The sequence below is a fragment of the Plodia interpunctella genome, chromosome 16 (assembly GCF_027563975.2).
Source record: "Plodia interpunctella isolate USDA-ARS_2022_Savannah chromosome 16, ilPloInte3.2, whole genome shotgun sequence".
Taxonomy (NCBI): domain Eukaryota; kingdom Metazoa; phylum Arthropoda; class Insecta; order Lepidoptera; family Pyralidae; genus Plodia; species Plodia interpunctella.
In genome coordinates, this window is record NC_071309.1 from 6239697 (window position 1) to 6253053 (window position 13357).

Consider the following 13357-nt stretch of genomic DNA (forward strand, 5'->3'; position numbering starts at 1 on the left):
TTGCAAAAAAACTTGCATGTACACACTATAAAAGAAAAATATATTCCATGTCATGGAGTTCTTAACTAAGCACACTTAAGTTACTTTAGCTGCGCGTCTGCTAAAAGCATGCGGATATTGAATATGATATGACAAAGGATTAATTAGCATTCTGTTTTCTCAGTAATGGTGTGGGGATGGTGTTGATATTTACTAATTTAGAGTGGGTTGCACCAGTCAACTTTGACCTTAACTTTAACCAGCGTAGAAAAATGCAAAGTTTTGTGTTTAAACCATTTTGTGTAAACGTCAGCGGGGCGTAGGTCAATCAAAATATTTTACGATAGGCTGCTATTTATGTATCCGGAACTGGCCAATAATTCTAGAATATTTAAAAAGTAATTACAACATTTGAAAATAGAACTCTTCGGCTAGAGAATAAATATTTTTCATGTCCCTGTCATTTGTTTTTTTCAATTGGCGCCAATTTTGAAAATAGCTTGTCTTCATTGCCATGGATTTAACTCGTGAACATTTTCGCGCGATGATTTATTATGATTTTCGGCGTGGATTAACTCAAAAACAGTGCATCGAACAACTGATTTTAACTTTTGGAGATGAAGCACCATCGAAAACCACTGTGTATTATTGGTTTAAGGAATTTCAACGTGGACGGTCTATGCTCACGGATGAAATTAAGGAGGGTCGTCCTAAATCGGTAGTGGTACAACAAAATATTGATGCTGTGCGACAATTAGTAATGCAAGATCGTCATGTTACATACCGCGAGATAGAGGCGTCTCTGGGCATTAGTATGACGAGTATACACGCGATATTACACGAACATTTAATTGTTAAAAAAATTTGTTCGCGTTGGATTCCGCACAACTTGAGCGTAGATCAAAAACAGGCTCGTGTCGACTGGTGTAAGAAAATGATAAAAAAATACAACCGTGGCACGTCAAAAGCTGTTTATAATATCTACACAGGTGACGAAACCTGGATCTATGCTTATGACCCTGAAACTAAACAGCAGTCAACGGTGTGGGTCTTTCAAGATGAACCGAATCCAACAAAAGTTGTTCGTGCGAGAAGCACTTTAAAGCAAATGGTCGCTTGTTTTTTTGGTATCAACGGACATGTAGCTACAGTGCCACTAGAGAATAGTAGGACGGTTAATTCTGAATGGTACACCACCATTTGTTTGCCAGAAGTCTTTGAAAAAATACGAAAGAACAACCCACAACGCAGAATCATACTTCATCACGACAATGCTAGCTGCCACAAGTCGGCTGAAACAAATAATTTTTTGGAGGGTCAAAAGATTGAATTGACGGGTCATCCGCCGTACAGCCCCGACCTGGCACCCAATGATTTTTATTTATTTCCAAACATTAAAAATAAATTACGTGGTCAACGTTTTTCGAGCCGCGAAGAGGCCGTTGATGCGTTCAAAACACACGTTTTGGACATACCTCAATCAGAATGGAAAAAGTGCTTTGAAAATTGGTTTCATCGTATGCAGAAGTGCATAGATCATCGCGGAGAATACTTAGAGAAACAATAAAACCATATGTAATAATATATGTTTGTTTAATTTTGTTATTCCGGATACATAAATAGCAGCCCTCGTACAAAGGTCAATGTCGACGTCATCTCTATCAAATATAGTCCAATGAATGAAACACGGTTAAAAACTGGTATAAACCAGATATAGTCAGTTTGATATGTTGTGCCTTGTACTTTTTTTACAATGTAAATATGAAATAAGCGTAAATTAATATTTAATTTATTGATATAACGTAAAATACTATTCAATTCGAATATGTAATATTAAATTATAATTTACGTATTCAATAAAAGATCAAAGACCAAATTGAGCAGTGTTTGGTAAGCAAATTTCCACTGTTTTTGGAGTCACTAATAAAATCAATTTACCACCCCCCTAAATACTTTTGTCGCCAAATCAGTTAAGAAATAAACCTCGACTCATTCTGTAACTCGCTAAGTCGAAGAAAATCCTTGTTTTTGTTTGTTTCTATAATTAAAGCGCGACTTAAACACTTTGCTAATAATTACAATTCCGCCTGGCTACGTCACTGTTCCCGGGGTCGGATTAAGGGGCAAGTTTCACGGTGCGGTCGGGTTTAGGTAATTTTCTTTTAATGTTTTTATATAAATAGATTCAGACCGTTGTATTTTCTGTCTCATCGATCTATTTTAAAGTCTTTTGATGAAGTAGGCGATCGTTTGCACACTCCGTACATCGCTTTTATCTTAACAACGACTTCCGCTTTAACCTTTAGTATCAAAGTCAATTGATTAAGTTTACTGCCACAAGGATATTCTCTGGACTAGGGATAAAATAATTATATTAAAATCCCAAGTTATATATTTATTTCGATAGTGTGTGTTGCGTATACGCTGCACAGCGTGCCTCATCCAAGCATCCTCGCGATGCTGCTTACTAGGTAATGTTCTGGCAGCATCTTCTCGGTTCCTTCTGCAGCCATTGAGTGTTGGAGCCCAGGGTCAGCTTTCTTACTTTTTTGTCTCAACTTTTTTACAGCGGTCAATGAATAAATGAATGACCGAATGAATAATTTTTATTGCATAAAATGTGTGAACGTAAAATGGTGGAAAAAATCAGGAGTGTTACACAAATTTTGTAATTTCTGACGTGCAACAGACAAAGCTGTCAGTTGTCAGACCATTGATTGGCTCGCTAAGTCAGGTTGGCTAAACATTGACTGTCACTTCCGAAGACCACATAGTAGCTGACCTACCATGTGGTCACTTCTATCCAATAAATTAGGAATAGCAAAATTTCGTCACCAACGAGTGGGTAGAGAAAATTATGCCATGCTACGCCACGCCACGCCACACCACGCTGGTGGCCAGTGACTCACGCCGAGGTTTGCAGTTGGTGTTTCTGTTCAGCTAACACGCAATCCGGCTCACTAAGTCTTATGCTCTGCTGGACAATTTGGACTTTATTGCTCGAGATCATGTATTACATGTTTATAGTCTAGTTTATTGTCATTTTAGTGGGTAATGATAAAATTGGTTATCGGGTTGGAGCCATGTAAAGACGTATCAAGAACCTAAACTCGAATGGGCCCACCACCACCAATATAATAGGCGTATCTATAGTTCCTAACGGAAATTATAAAACTTCAATGAGGTAAATTTATATGAAAGATTTACGTAAACAGACACATTTTAATGATATGACCTGTGTTTTCTTTTCTACTTCCGCCGTTTGGCAAAGAAGAAGATTCAAAATCCGACAAGTTAAGTTCAGTAAAAATAATTAATTCAATATCTATTCAGTCTCCGTAGCTCCATGTTCGGTGTCACGTTGCAGTCGAACCCGACATGCTTGGCATATGGCGAGTGCATTTGAATGCAACGAAATTGACAGTTTACCGTGTTCATAGCTTTTATAACAATGTTCGCTCTTTTCAACACTAACCGTTTCATTGTTTACTATGATTTAATGCCAAAAACCCTGTCTATCATTATAAAGAAAATATAATATGAATGAATTAGATATATCTAAAGTTATAATTTCAGAACATCGAATCTCATTTTCGTTTCGTTGTTCAAAGCTTTCCGTGTTAATTTCGAATACAGTAGATACATATATCAGTAATTAAAAAGTTCATTGCTTCCCCGGATTCCCCTGAAACTTGGCTCACCTGATTACAAGGGAACATTATCTGAAACGCGCGCACAATATCATACACAATCATAAATTCTAATTTAACTCGCGTGGATCTTGTTTCGCCTTCGGTTTTCCGTTCTCATTGTTGCTCCCAAGACATCGGCCCCATATACAAAATTAATTACGTGAAATCTTGTACCTTGTAATATTTTATTATTATTTCCGCTGTTACGGGATTTTATTAGCGTTGTATTTATTACCTTTTCCTTAATAACGAATCTGAATACTGCTGATTGCCTTTCCTGTATGTTCCTTTGTAATTATACTGTAGTTGTAATTACAAGGTAGCTTACATTGTGAATGCGGGCTTTCCATTTCGTTATCTGGCTAGGCTGATGGTTTGTTAAATTAAACGTCGTGTACTGAGCTATTTTCTTGATTACAACCGCCTATTTACGCCTAGTTCGCAATGTTTTAATTTAGACTTAATCGTTACCATCCTCTGCCTATACACAACCAGTAAATGCTGTGTATGAATTTATTATTTTTTTAAACAATTAAATGGAAATGAAACGAATTATGCCAATTGAATCAAAGGTACCGTCTTCGATCCTAATAGGGAATTAATCGACATAGGTTGGATTTAGTTTTCTTAAAAGGCAGTCAATCGACCCGTTCGGTCGGCTCGGTGCTAACATCGGATTCTACTTAGCGAGTATGTTGTTCTCTTCTTCTTAAAGTACCTCTACGACTTAAAAGGTGGCAATAACATTGCCTTAAGCGTGTCATGTTTATTTAACTTGCGTATTCCTATTTGAAATTTTGAATATTTCAGTTTTGTCTGCTATATCGTCAAGTGTTTTAGATTTTCTATAACGATTAAATAATGTGACAAAAGTGTTTGTTCTACCCCAAGAATAAAATATTTTTTCATCATCACATGTAGTCTTTTCTTTCTTTCCGAGTGTATTGATTGCTAACACTGGTGTCAGACTTTATTCAAGTCACCTAAAGGTATCTGATATGACTCTTACGATTACCTACTGCATCTAGTATTACATGTAATGTTAGGTAATCCTTTCCTTTAACCGGAATGGTTAAATCCAGTCTCGCCCGCTTGTTTACGTCAAAAATCCTTCAATCAATAGGAAGTACCTATCCAGGGTTATTAAGGCGATGGTTATTTGATTTAAATGCAAACAAGCCGATCATTTGTCTGTGGGCGAGTAATGAAGCGCAGTATGCGATCCACACGAGCGTGAGTAATGTAAATGATTAGATTTAGCCGACTGGTCAACTCCGCCTGCTGCAGTACTAAATGCAATAGAAAGATCGACGGTATTTGTACTTATGTTGGGCTGAAAATGCCTGTTATATTTGAATCAGATTAATTTTGAGGAAAAATGCAACGAGGGGGAGGCTGGCCAGGATAGTACTTATACAAAGTAGCTTAATCTTCACAACATTTAACCACATCTACTAGTTGTTAAATGTGCTTCATAGTAATTTAGCTTCGATCAATTCAATGCTTTAAAATTGGTTTCAATCTAAGTCGAAACTAATTCCTTAACTTAGATAGAACACTCAAGTCTATAAATTGCCTTAACATTGATTACAATTCTATTGTCACTGTATTGCTAAACAAGATAATGGCTTTGTGTAATGGCTTTAGTTTGATATTAATTCTATGTATGCCCGTTTACATCTGTATGAAGGACGTGAGAGGACTGCCTCTGGTACCCGACATGCGTCGAATTCTGGGATAGCGGTCAATCGGCAAATACGTCACGTATCCGACAGCGAAATAATTTGATCTTGTGAGAACTTCGTGTATGAGGGGGAAAAGACAAATGGTTTACCTGATCGTTTGTTGACACACTCCTCCTGATAATATCAATGGCAAAGAGTATATAACTCACAACGTATCAAGGCTTTATACCGCAGTTTCTTGTAACTGTTAAGGAATTATTTCTACGTTATGTGATGTTCAAATGTTGTGTTGATATTTGTAGAATGAATTGAAACTCGAAAAAGGTTATTCGAAGTATTTGATTAACATAGAACACATCAAATACAGCCTGAATGTATAATATGAAAATAATCATTCGATATTACTTATTTTCAAGCAGGCTTATTGTGGATATGTGGCAGACGTAAGTTGAAGAAGATCGAACATGAACATTTGATGATTTACCAATTTTTTCTAAAAGTCTAGTTAGTCGAAGCATTCCGGCAGCCGAAAATACTTAATTGAACACGAACCGTGCAGCATGAAACAATTTCCCTGGCCATAATCGAACCTCGGCCAAATAAAAGAAGGCAAACCACCAAAGCAACGTTCAAGTGTAAATATTTGCCAGACTCGCCCACGAAAACTTGGCGCCGATAACTTCACTTGCAAAAAATAGTATTAAAATCCCAACCGGTGTAACCTCAACTCCACCGCAGCGCTGTGGTTCCGTACAAGTTAAAATCCAATTAGTGCAATGTGCATATTCACGAATGTATTTTCAATAGACAGTCGCACTAAATCTTGAAATCGCCAAACTATATAAAACGGCATCGCTCGTCAGAAAACTGAAGAATCAATGGAGACCTGTTAGCACTAAGTTACTAAAGCTAACCTATATTTCAGTAATTCAAAGTTCATGTTAAAATTTATGATTTACTACAATCTTTTAGATTAGAAATTATATAAAATCGTTGCTTATTAGGTATTCTTAACGGTACCCTAAAATGGCAGTCGGTAATTGAATTCCGCACACGAAGTGTATCTGTGCGGCATTCGAGCGCGCACGTCCTGCGGTCAGGATTTGACGTGTACGGAAAATATTTTTTGATCTTTCCCACTGACCTGAAGGAATCACCGGCATTTTTATGAGAACTCCTTCATCATTGGATTCCTTTGTTGAACGGTGGCAGTCTAGGGTTAAATAATTAAGCTGTATGGCATCTATCGACGCGATATTTCGACTCTTTATCGTGGTAGTTATCAATGTAATATATTGTTACTAGTAAAACCTCAGTAAATAGAATAATAGAATTAGATAGGCAACACATTTTTTCTACGACTTTTGAAACACACAGGTGTTTTGACACATACATAGTTATTTAGTACGATAACTTAAACAACTAAATGTGATTATAAATTTATCTATCATACTGCTTGGTACTATTAATAATGTTGTGTTCAACTTTAAGTGGGTTGCATGCTAGAACACCATAATGTAATGTTATTTTCAGTTTTTGTCATGTAACTGGTTAGTGTACCTAATAATAAATAAATAAATGAACCTATATCGTCTTAAATTTAATAAAGAATTTTGAATTTGAAGTTCTAATCTAAGCTTAAAAAACTGACATAAAATAAATAAATATACATGTTTTTTTTTCAAATATTAATAAAATTCACATATAGCGACTTACAAACACTTGAGTCTAGAAATAGCGGGTGTGTATTCATTTATGTACAATACATAACACAAACTAGGTACTCGTGGATCTAATTGAAACTTTTTCTGCAAAGCACATCTTCTCATGATGAAAATTAAATTCATTGGAGCACGTTAACTATGTAGTTTTTCCCGCAGTGCGCATCATTTCAATTAAAAGTAATGTTTTCCAATTACAGTGTACATCTATGATCTATGGTTACTAAGTACTAAGGGTTGAACTAGCTCTGCTATGCTGTGCTTATTGAAGCTAAATTTCAAACAACCAATAGACTTACGTTTGTCAAAAATTACGGAATTCTATTGATTTAGATCGCCCCAGGTGGGCGGGATACTACGCGACCGAAACCGATGGTTTCGTTGCTTTTAAAGAAGAAAGTTAGCTTAAGTTAGCACTGCATAGCACAGCACCTGTCGAGTCCGGTCCTAAATGCGTTATGGCAGGGGTGCACGCATCGAGTGCTGACGTATGATATGATTGTCCGCCTGTTACTCGATTCCATTTGAATTTGACCACTCGACTGTCCGATTTGAGATAGTGTTTGCGAATGGGGACCGAAACTACATTTGTAAATATTGATAACTTTCCTAAAATTCACCAACAACACTAACACAAATCCACACTTTTCAAAATAAAACCTATGTTCATGACTTAATTTTTCTTTTAAAAGCAACTGTCATTAGATTTTAATCCACCAGTGGATTAAAGAGGAAAAAAAGTATTATGGAATGGTTAAGCATGTGGATTGAAGAAGAAAAACAGTATCCTTTGATCTTTTATTGTGTAGTGATGACCACGATGGTGTAGTGGTGAATCGAAGTATATTGCTGTGTATCCTCGAGATGATACAATGCTTACAAAGTGCATTTTGGAAATTCGTTTTAAAGTTGAAGCTCTATTAAAAGTAAGTTGTATCCGTTCATGTATTGCTTATATATTGTATAGGCTGGATAAGGCATGTCGATGCTAATAACCGGTTGAAAATAAAGTAAAACACCTTTATCGGCATATCATTTATAAATCTTTAAATTATATCACCATAGCTGTATCGTTTGCTTTTAAAAATATTGTAATGTCCAGACCCTAGACAGGTCATGTTAGTACATAATTAATATTGAAGAGTAATTTTCTGTTCAATAAAAGGTGGGCCCTACACAATTAATAACTCGTCGACACTGTCAAACGGTAATTGTAAAAGAGAAAAGCATTAATTAACAACTGTGTCGTTTAATTAGGTATTTTACTTTGGGTAACAACTTTTAAGCCTAATTGAATTAAATAGATAAGTGTATTTAACTCTTATATACTGAACAAATTCAAATTGAAATCAAATTGAAATCATTTATTCAGAAATTAGAACTTCACAGGCACTTTTTCAAAAGGTATATCAAAACAGGTTATGATTGTGATCCGAGTGCTGATTATAATATATATTTCCCGATAATTAGGCTTAAATTTATAGATAAATTAAATTTCGGGTATTTGACTAGATTTATGGTTCCCTAGTCGTTGTGATTAGACGATAACAAAGACTATTCACATATTCGTTCGATTACATTTCGTTTTATATAACTGATATTTAATTATGTATTTCGTGTTACATATATCTCGTAACACATCAAATACCATAGACAAAGGTACAAGGAAAGCATCGATAACCCTCCATTCCGAACATAATGTTCGCATAATTGGCATAACATTCCCATTGCCAACCCTTTCAAGACGTCTTCATGTTCTGGGTAGGTACATGTTATTTAATTACACAATCTTGAGCACAATGAGATGTACTGCGAGAATGTGCGCGGGACGCTGGTACATCTGATAATATCAGGATGAAGGGTTAAATTCAATACTTAGTTACCCATTATGAATTGTATTTTTTATAAAATTTTCTGTGAAACTGAAACCTTAAAAATACGTTTTTCATTTTCACTAATAAGTGTATAAACTACTAGAAATTTCCCGTGTCTTCGTCTGTGACAATTTTCACCTCCCATTATGGTCATTTGGGGGATGATTTTTGAAAAATAAGTAGCCTATTTTCGATCACATCGATACCGAATTTCATCAAAATCGGTCCAGCGGTTTAGCCGTGGGAGCGGTACAGACTTACCATATATAGGTAATATTAGTATGGAAGTATGGATTAAAATACAGGTAACATTTGTCCGTAGTTGCTGATTGAATATTTAATTACAATGACGGATATTGGACGACTACCATTCTATTGAAAGGATTCAGTTTATAAGTTTATGATGTAGTTTTACAATACAACACATAATTGGAAGTGAAACTTGGGATTGGGGGCAAGGAACGACCTCGTATTTTCACCCTTCCATCGTAACATCTAGTGCGACAGAGGCGTCCCAACGACCCTTAACGGAACTAATGCCGGCTTACTCAATTATAAAGGAATACATCAAAATGATAAAGTGACTTCGCTACTTTGGAGAGACAAATATCATATTGCATTGTGTTGCATATTGTTTTTTTTTAAATACCAATCAATTTTGGCGGGACGTTTGGATCGAAAATATAACGAAGAATGGCAAAATATTTTTGCTCTCCCGTACGAATTAGCATCGTCTATTCGTAAGTTTTATGATCTTAGGTACACCAAGTATATCTTTTTTTGGAAGTGGTATAACCATTTTGTGAAAGATAGGTGGTGTTTAAAAACGACAATGGCCGTATTCATGTGTTTTTGCTGATCAGTTGAAATATTTAGTAGATAACTCGGCTATGCTGCCTAATAAAAACAAAACGCAAAATCAAATAAATTATATCTGATAAGTACTAAAGCTTTACACAATGGTCTATTTGCAGGCAGTGCGATGGTGGACAACATTAATGAAACATTTAATGCGGAGGCTGTGTGCAGATGATGCGATATCAACTATTCAATACAATATTATGAATGCCCGGCTGTTGATTAGAACGAGCCATTCCAATTTTCATGGAGGCCTGATTCACAGAACACGAGAGAGCAGAATAGTTACACGTTTAAGCGAAAATGAGTGATACTGAAACACTCACTTTAGATATTAGATTATTATTAAAATAATAAATCCTGATTAGTTTCCTAATTAATTTTGGTATTCACTACGTAGTGGCACATTAGCACCATTATCACATTTTATTAATTTGTTTTATTTATCAGCGAAAAAATGATGAATAGGGTAAGTGGTTGCGCTAGTTTGAGCGTAAGTATCTCAAGTAATGTTACCGGCTATACACTATCGCCGAACTCAGACAGATATCGATGCGAATACACGAACATTGCGTAGTTTATGTGAGAGCAGTGTTTACCGCAATGAAAAGCCAGTAATGAATGCCGGAGCACTGTCTCGCGATCATGTACAGCCAACATTAGAGAAGAAATAGCGCGATCGGATCACATATCAGAACGAGCTTAAGTTATAAGTACTTAGTTTCTTCAGTCTCTCTGCAGTTAAGAAACATGTTAGTGAAATTCTAAGCATGTTTTTGAGCTGTCCCATCTGTAGTTTATATAATTTCATCCCGATCGCTTCTGATTGATTGCTGTAGCCTAGCTCGCCAATCGATAAGTTTTCCACTTTGTGTAACTTTTATGATGGTATTTAAGTGGGGTTAAAATTTAACGTGTATTTTGAAGCTATGTATATTAATTCACTGAGATTTTATGTTATTTTAGTTCGAAAAATCATCATTATGGTTTATTTAAATGGTGTAAATTTTAGTACCTATATTTATAGCAAATGTTTATTGTCAGCAATACTTTGGGAAAACAAGTTTATTAAAAATATCAAAGAATTTTGAATTTAAAATAGCTTTAGGCCTACAACATCTCAAATATTCATTCTGCTACGTCTAAACTCCGATGGGTGTATTTTAATAATTTCTTTTTATTTTAAATACCCTCCCTCCGTTATTTTGTGATGCAAAGTTATACTTCAGCGTGCGCTGCGGGCCAGCCTGAATTTTAATGGCCGTCAATGAAGTTGGGATCTGAACATATTATAATAATTGACTTGACAGGTGTAGTTACTATTCCTAAAAAACTATTTAACCATGTAAGACCGCATTTTTATCCGACCGGAAGGAAGCACTTCTTTTACTATTACTACAAAAATTCAAACTGTTGCCTATTTTGAAAAATATTGGAAATTGTATTACCGAATAAAACAGATTTTTAAAAATATCTATTCTACAATATTTTTCATGTTCCATGCGGAAATTAGAAGTCGATTCCTCAATATCATATCGTAAACAGAGACGCTTAAAAATATTAAGTGGCTTTACCTAGGCTAGGACATAATAAAATATGAAAAATTGATTGTGCTATTTAGATATATAGGTTGAAAATTTAAATTACTAACGAATGCATTCAGGAATGATAGTAGGCTTTGTAACTAAAGTAGTATTTCACAGAGTGGACGCATCCAACGTTATCTGATGATTGGTTTTTGGCAATTAACAGTATTGCTCACACGTCGGGTTCATTCGCCGTGTGAAATATGTATGGAGCCCCAATTCTCTTTGTTTCACTCTATCGCCATCTAGCGGACAAATGGACAGTTACCTTTATGATGAATGCAAGAGATACGATATAGACAAGCTAGACAAATTGCTTTTGTATCCTATCTTTGTTCAGATATTGTATTCCTGTGTGCATTTATGTATTTTCTTTTGTGATTAGTCATTTGTGTTGCCAAAGTTAATTATGGAAAGGAAAGTCTACACGAATCTTGGCTGGATATAAGATACAGAATCAAGACGTGGCACGATCATTTCATTAAGAATGTAATAGAAGCTGAAACAGAAAAACCGAGAAGGAATTATAGATTAAATAAAGAAGGTAATAGTGAAATTTTATAAGGAAGTCAAAAGCATGGTTGAATGTTGACATAAATATACAGACACTCTAATGACAAGATAAATACGAACAAGTCTAAAAAGTTTTCTAAAGAATATTACACAATATAAGCACAATGTGAACTCTAAAACGGATAAGAATTGGCAGCACTATTAAGTTGTCAGAAACCTTTTAAACTGCATCGATGACCAAATAATCTAGAAAATCCATTAAATATGGTTTCCTCGCTGCGTGGAATACCAACAGAATTTCTAAACCTGGTCAGCTTAAATATGTACTTAAACCTAGTGTTCACTTTACCGTTTGCCTGTTGGCAAGTATTTATAATAACACGTGTTATAGCGGCAATTATTATTTTCGTACGTACCGCGACAAGCTTTCTGCGACCTGTCGTCCCTTTATTAACATTTAAATTAATATTACATTTACACAAGAGAAATATGTACCTCGATAAAATATCTACGACGCCTTTGTGTAATTTGTTTTTGACACATGTAAAATATTCACGCTTTAAAACCCGACATTATTACCAAGTTATAGAGTAGACATTAGCGCGCCAACAACATTTTCAATAGAATTAAACCCTTTGTCTCAAGGCGTTAGTTCACCGTTGCGATGCCGCTTGACATTTGTAAAAAGGTTACTCCATTCTGTCAGTTTTCTTTTCACTTGCTGACATAATGTTTCATTCCTAAAGAAAGGGTAGCTTTGTAGAAATTAACCTTTACAATCGTAAGGGCGTCGCACCTCCGTTTTGTAAAGAACTGATTTTCTTAACACCCTATTAATTTTAATTTATATTGACAGCTTTACAAGCCGCGTCCAATAGGAAAATGTAAATAACTCCCTGTTTGGGTATAACCACAATATGCATTCAGTAAAGAAACACTCAAAGCCTTCAACGGAGCGCAGCAAAATTGTCTTAATAAATAGCGTAATTATGGAGATTACGGAGACGTCAAAAGCAACCCATAAAACTATCAATGAAACTATAAATTGAAGAAAACGTTGGAACACGCGAGCCGCGGGCTTGGGAAAGTACAGAAACAAACAGATAATATTAAAGGTAAGAACGTAGTTGAGCTTATAACGTGTGAATGTACGCATAAAAATAGTATTAATTGAACACCCACGGCGTATTGTGCCAAAGACAATTAAAGAGGAGGCGGTGATGAGTCGGTGGCACGAGAGTCGGCAACAACGGCGTGGCCGAGTAGGTAACATGAGAATATAATAGTTTTAATGTAGCAAATAAATAACTAAGAAGACAATGCTCTTGTAACAAGACCTCCGTTAATTGTGGCGAATGCGGAGAGAGCCAGTGATCGGAGATTTATGGAGCCATTCAAATTACACCCTATTTGTTCTTTTCAAAGCGCTGTGAATGTTGTTGTTTGTGT

The 13357-nt window shown here is 35.6% G+C and overlaps 1 protein-coding gene across 8 annotated transcripts in view; it reads right to left on the reverse strand.

Moving 5' to 3' along the window:
• dac (dachshund) overlaps positions 1-13357 on the reverse strand; it is a 146038-nt gene that overhangs the window by 23807 nt on the left and 108874 nt on the right. The window lies entirely within an intron of this gene.